At 43.6% G+C, this 6,003-nt stretch overlaps 1 non-coding gene across 1 annotated transcript; it reads right to left on the bottom strand.

Moving 5' to 3' along the window:
- Positions 1-5,575: 5,575 nt before the first annotated feature.
- On the bottom strand, positions 5,576-5,647 carry TRNAK-UUU. Its single transcript has one exon. It is a non-coding gene; the product is annotated as a tRNA-Lys (tRNA).
- Between the last annotated feature and the right edge of the window lie 356 nt (positions 5,648-6,003).

Below are 6,003 nucleotides of genomic sequence, written 5' to 3'. Positions count from 1 at the left end.
AACTCAAAAGTAAGTCTCTTAGAAAGCGAACTATTTTTTAAACTCTGTGAACATTTTTAGAACTTGCGAAATTTAAAATGTGCCCATTTTTAAATTTTGGAACTAGTTCCAAAATTGCAAACATTTTTGAAAATATTGAGAACATTTTTTTAAATAGAATCATTTTTTAAGTATGAATAATTTTTAAATCAAGAACAATTTTGAAATTTTGAGAAGTTCGCGCCTTGCATGGAGGTCAGCGGTGGTTGCATTTGCTGGCAAGTTCCGCTGTGAAGAACTGAAGATTCGGAGGATACACCTTGAGTGTGTGCTCTACAGCATCCGCATATCGCCGTTTCTAGTCTAGGCCGCTATATCCGGTTTTTATTGGAGCACAGGAAGTATTTTATTGCATTAACGGTACTTTACAAAGAGTAGTGTGAAAGGCATCACACTTGACATGGTGATAACATCCCTCACAATACAAGGACTTGCTTCTGAAGAGAGACGACTAAAAGATGTAGGCATGTTGTGAATTTTGATCACTAACTTTGATTGATGATGTGCTTTTACGTTAAAACACCTATTGATGTGTGCCACCCTGCTACTAAGAAAAGATGGGGACGCCTATATAGTAGTAAGAATGGTGAAAGTCCTTTTCCGATCCCGGGCTCAAATGCTCCATAATGAACAGTAAAATCGACAAAAATAGTAAAGAAGTAAAAAATTCTGAAATTTTTTGTGGTAAATTTCTACATATGTTTTGTATGCTTGCAAAATTTCAGCACGAAATGACATTCGTGGAAGGCGTGGCAAAAAATCAACACTCTAAAATGCTTTGAAAACTAGCATTTTTGGAACAACCATTTTGTTCTTTTCCACAACTTCCAAGAATGTTATTTCGTGCTGAAATATTACAAGCATACAAAACATTTGCTAAAGTTTATCACAAAAAATGCAGAATTTTGAATTGTTTTACTCTTTTTTTTCCAATTTTACTGTTTATCAAGGAGCATTTGAGCTCGGGAGCAAATACTCCACGTCCCAAGAATGGGCATTATGTTCCAATGTCCTACGTCTTTGAAGATGGTGAAGGAAATATGCCCCAGAGGTCATAATAAAGTTGTTATTTATATTTTCTTATATCATGATAAATGTTTATTATTCATGCTATAATTGTATTAACCGGAAACTTAGTACATGTGTGAATACATAGACAAACAGAGTGTCACTAGTATGCCTCTACTTAACTAGCTCGTTAATCAAATATGGTTAAAGTTTCCTAGCCATAGACATGAGTTGTCATTTGATGAACGGAGTCACATCATTAGAGAATGATGTGATTGACATGACCCATCCATTAGCTTAGCATTATGATCGTTTAGTTTATTGCTATTGCTTTCTTCTTGACTTATACATGTTCCTATGACTAATGAGATTATGCAACTCCCAAATACCGTAGGAACACTTAGTGTGCTATCAAACGTCACAACGTAACTGGGTGATTATAAAGATGCTCTACAGGTGTCTCCGATGGTGTTTGTTGAGTTGGCATAGATCGAGATTAGGATTTGTCACTCCGATTATCGGAGAGGTATCTCTGGGCCCTCTCGGTAATGCAATCACTATAAGCCTTGCAAGCAATGTAACTAATGAGTTAGTTGCGGGATGATGCATTACGGAACGAGTAAAGAGACTTGCCGGTAACGAGATTGAACTAGGTATGATGATACCGACGATCGAATCTCGGGCAAGTAACATAGCTATGACAAAGGGAACAACGTATGTTGTTATGCGGTTTGACCGATAAAGATCTTCATAGAATATGTAGGAATCAATATGAGCATCCAGGTTCCGCTATTGGTTATTGATCGGAGATTAGTCTCGTCATGTCTACATAGTTCTCGAACCCGTAGGGTCCGCACGCTCAATGTTCAATGACGATATGTATTGTGAGTTATGTGATTTGATGTACCGAAGGTTGTTCGGAGTCCCGGATGTGATCACGGACATGACGATGAGTCTCGAAATGGTCGAGACAGAAAGATTGATATATTGGAAGGTTATGTTTGGACACCGGAAAGGTTTTGGATAGGTTCGGGCATTTTTTGGAGTACCGGGGGTTACCGGAACCCCCCCCCCCCCCCCGGGGGGGGGGGTTAGTGGGCCTTCATGGGCTTTAGTGGAAGAGAGGAGGAGGCGGCCAAGTGGAGGGGCGCGCCCCCCAAGCCCAATCCGAATTGGGAGGGGGGCCGCCCCCGTCCCCTTTCCTTCTCTCCCTCTTCCCTTTCCTTTCCCTCCTAGTTGGACTACGAAAGGGGGGGAACCTACTCCTAGTAGGAGTAGGATTCCCCCTTGGGGCGCACCCCATGAGCCCGGCCGGCCCCCTCCTCCACTCCTTTATATACGGGGGAGGGGGCACCCCATAGACACACAAGTTGATTTGTTAGCCGTGTGCGGTGCTCCCCTCCACAGATTTCCACCTCGGTAATATTGCTGTAGTGCTTAGGCGAAGCACTGCGTTGGTAACTTCATCATCACCGTTACCACGCCGTCGTGTTGACGAAACTCTCCCTCGGCCTCAACTGGATCTAGAGCTCGAGGGACGTCACCGAGCTGAACGTGTGCAGATCGCGGAGGTGCCGTGCATTAGGTACTTGATCGGTTGGATCGCTAAGACGTTCGACTACATCAACCACGTTACTAAATGCTTTCGGTCTACGAGGGTACGTGACCACACTCTCCCCGCTCGTTGCTATTCTTCTCCTAGATAGATCTTGCGTGATCGTAGGTAAAAATTTTGAAATACTACGTTCCCCAACAGATGGAATTCGTAGTTGCTGCCGACGCTAGAGCAGAACAATTTGCGTAGTAGTGTGGATCGTGGATGTGAAGAGTATCTGCTAGCTTCTTGGCTTGGAGAAGTCCATATGCTTCGGCCTAGAGAGGGGATGACACCTGAGGAGAAAGAGCCGAAACATGCAGCCACTGGCAATGTTCATTGTCTTCAAGTTGGATAATAACACCAATGCCTGCAGGAGATGATTGCATTTTTTCTTCATTTTTCCAGGCCGCATCACAGGAAATTCCTGGAGACGTAACCAAGGGTGGTTCTTGCTGGGTTATTAGCTGTTGAACATTAGGGGTTGTGTCGTGCTGATCCTGGGATGCCATCATCTCTTCTAGCTTTGAGCCTTGCGTGATCGCATTAGCCGTCAGATATACATGCGAGGGCTTGCAAAACTTTCTACCAAACAAAGTATCATTTCTTACCTTCCAAAGGCACCACAAGAAAGTGTATAGACTGGTTATATTAATATGAGGATGAGCAAAAACTAGCAAAGCCTTTTAACATTTGTGGAGTTGAATGGTTACTTTCAGCAAGTACCTCAGTTTTAATATACCAAGGAGAGGAAACCTAAGAAGCTTTTGAGAAAGGGCAAAGAAAAGCATGTGCATTTCATCCTCTATGTTGCCACATCTTGCACAATTTTCACTAATATGGTTGGAAAACCTATTGCATTCTTACCAGTTGGAATAGCTCGACGAAGAAGCCTCCAGACAAATGTTTGGACCATTGGTGCCATGAGTGCCTCCAGATTTCGGCCTCTAGTTTGCCGATAGTGTTAGATTATTAAAGCAGTGTTAATATGTACTTTTCTAAGAGAAACCACCTGCAGTCTTAATTTCCAAACTAGAACGTCCACGAGCATTAATGATAGGGGTTTGCAGTATAACGTTAGCATATTGAGAAGTAAACAAAGAGTTGACAAGTTGAACATTTCAAGTTTTCTGATTGAGAGCCAAAGGTCATTAACTATAGCCAGGTAAATATAAGGAGGTTGTTGAATGGTCAAATTATCATAAATAGTTTGACATTGAGAGAACCACAGTGAACTCCAAATGGAGCTACTGCCATCAACAATTTGGTAAAAAGAGGTTGATATTAACAGTGGTCTTACCTTGAGAATTGCTTAGCGGGTGGCAGATTTTGATATGTTTTGCTTCGTCCTTCAAATGGATGTGTTGTTGTGGTACTTTGATTTGAGAATGAGAGCAAGATGACTCTGGGTTCCTTTGCTAATCTCTAGGCCATCGAAAGAATTAGACCCTGGTTAATAGCACGTAAGGTCCTAACACTTAAACCACCAATCCTTTTTTCTATGCAAATGTTTGCCCATGCCCTTAAGCATAGTATCTTTGTAGATGGTTCTTTTTTTTCACACCTGTCCACCAAAAGTTTCTAACGGTAGCTATGAGTTTTGCTAAGAACTTTGAAAAGAGGATATTTGACATATGGTAGACAGGGATTGAGGAAAAGACATACTTTCTCCGTCCCAAAATAAATGACTCAACTTTGTATTAATTTTATTTTAGGATGGAGGGAGTATTTAATAAGAATTGATCTTGCTGCACGAGAGAGCATGTTGGCTTTGTAAGCAGTGAGCTTGGACTTGAATTTGTCGCATATAAAGTTGTATGTTGCCGATCTGTCTTTTGCTAGTAGAATGAGAAGGTGCCCCAAGTGTACGGTGCTGCTGTCAATGTGATATCCAGGTTAACTGGTTAATAACTGACAATAAGCGCATTCTGCTCGCAGCTTTGCATACAGCGCCCTGGAAGATAATCTGATTTCCCAGAATGACAATCCTGACTGACAGTAAACCCCCGTAATACCGCGAGAGATCCTGGGTCCCCGAACCACGCACGATGCCGCACGGTACTAACGGCGCGAGCAAAGCAAACCGCAGGGTCGCCGGAAACCGAGACAAGGGTACGACGTCTACACCACCACGACTACACCCCCCGGTACTACTACTGTGCCCGCGAAAAGCAACTCATGGCGAGACAGGCAATGGCAATGGCAATGCCCTGGCCCTCGGCCCTCCCGCGTTCGTGCTGGAGGCGACAGCGCGGCACCTGGGCTCTGACGCTGCGTCGGAGCAGGGGGCAGTTACTGCCGCACCACCTCCTGCCTCTGGGTTCAGACTGGTTCAGAGCGCATGCGCGCGGTGGACAAATTTTACAGGCGTCAATCGCGGTGACGGACTCGAAGCAAATGTCAAATGCGTCCGTCCGGTCCGGTGATCGATCCCACTTCGTACCACGTCATATCGGGATAACCATTTGCAGAGCATGAGCTCGGTGATTACAGACATGGCCATGTAGTAAGTACTGTATTATGTAAGATGCGGTGCAAGAAATCTTAATGGATGGTGGCGTAACAAAAGGAACACGGCATTTCGCTGGCATTGCGTTACTAGTAAACTAAGCTAGCTTTATCAGGCACGAAAAGATTAAAGGTTGATCTAGGATGGTAGTAATGCTAGCTAGCGCATACTCGTACACAAGCACAGTGGCAGGGCAGGACCACGGAGGAACAAAGGGACCTTTCACGCCAAAGGATTCCACATCATACTAGGCAGTCTACCCGAACAAAAATTAACAAGTCGGGAAAGTTAGAAAATATCGCCGACCGTGGGGATCTTTCACCAAAGGATTCCAAAATGAACAAAATATCCCTACTATGCAGTGGTCCTGCCTGAACAAAAATGAACAGGTCGAAATAAAGAAAAAATCAAAAAAAATTACAAGTCGCCGACCGTGGGGATCGAACCCACGGCCACGTGGTTAAAAGCCACGCGCTCTACCACTGAGCTAGGTCGGCTTGCTTGCATTTGCCGGCCCAGAGATGCCATGGATCTGGAGAAGATGCGACAAGTGGTTGTGCTGGCTCAACGGATTCTTTGAGGCTAGTCATAGTGGGAGTAATTCAGATAGTAACATAACGTATCTCGAGAATTTTTTGCTTACGTGGCAAGTAGTTAATGAGAAGTAGTAACATAATATGTTACTGTAACATAGCGCTTTTCAAGACAACATGAGTCTACAAGCTATTAAATGAGGCCACATATGACACTAGTACTATGTTACTTTGCACTATGAAGGTAGTAACTTAGACTAGTGTCATGCATATGATACTAGTCTAAGTTACTCCCCACTATGACCAGCCTGAGCTGAGGA

This window comes from Triticum urartu, chromosome 3 (genome assembly GCF_003073215.2).
Source record: "Triticum urartu cultivar G1812 chromosome 3, Tu2.1, whole genome shotgun sequence".
NCBI classification, from domain to species: Eukaryota; Viridiplantae; Streptophyta; class Magnoliopsida; order Poales; family Poaceae; genus Triticum; species Triticum urartu.
The sequence above is the reverse complement of the archived record's forward strand: the minus strand, read 5'-3'. Positions and strand labels throughout refer to the sequence as shown.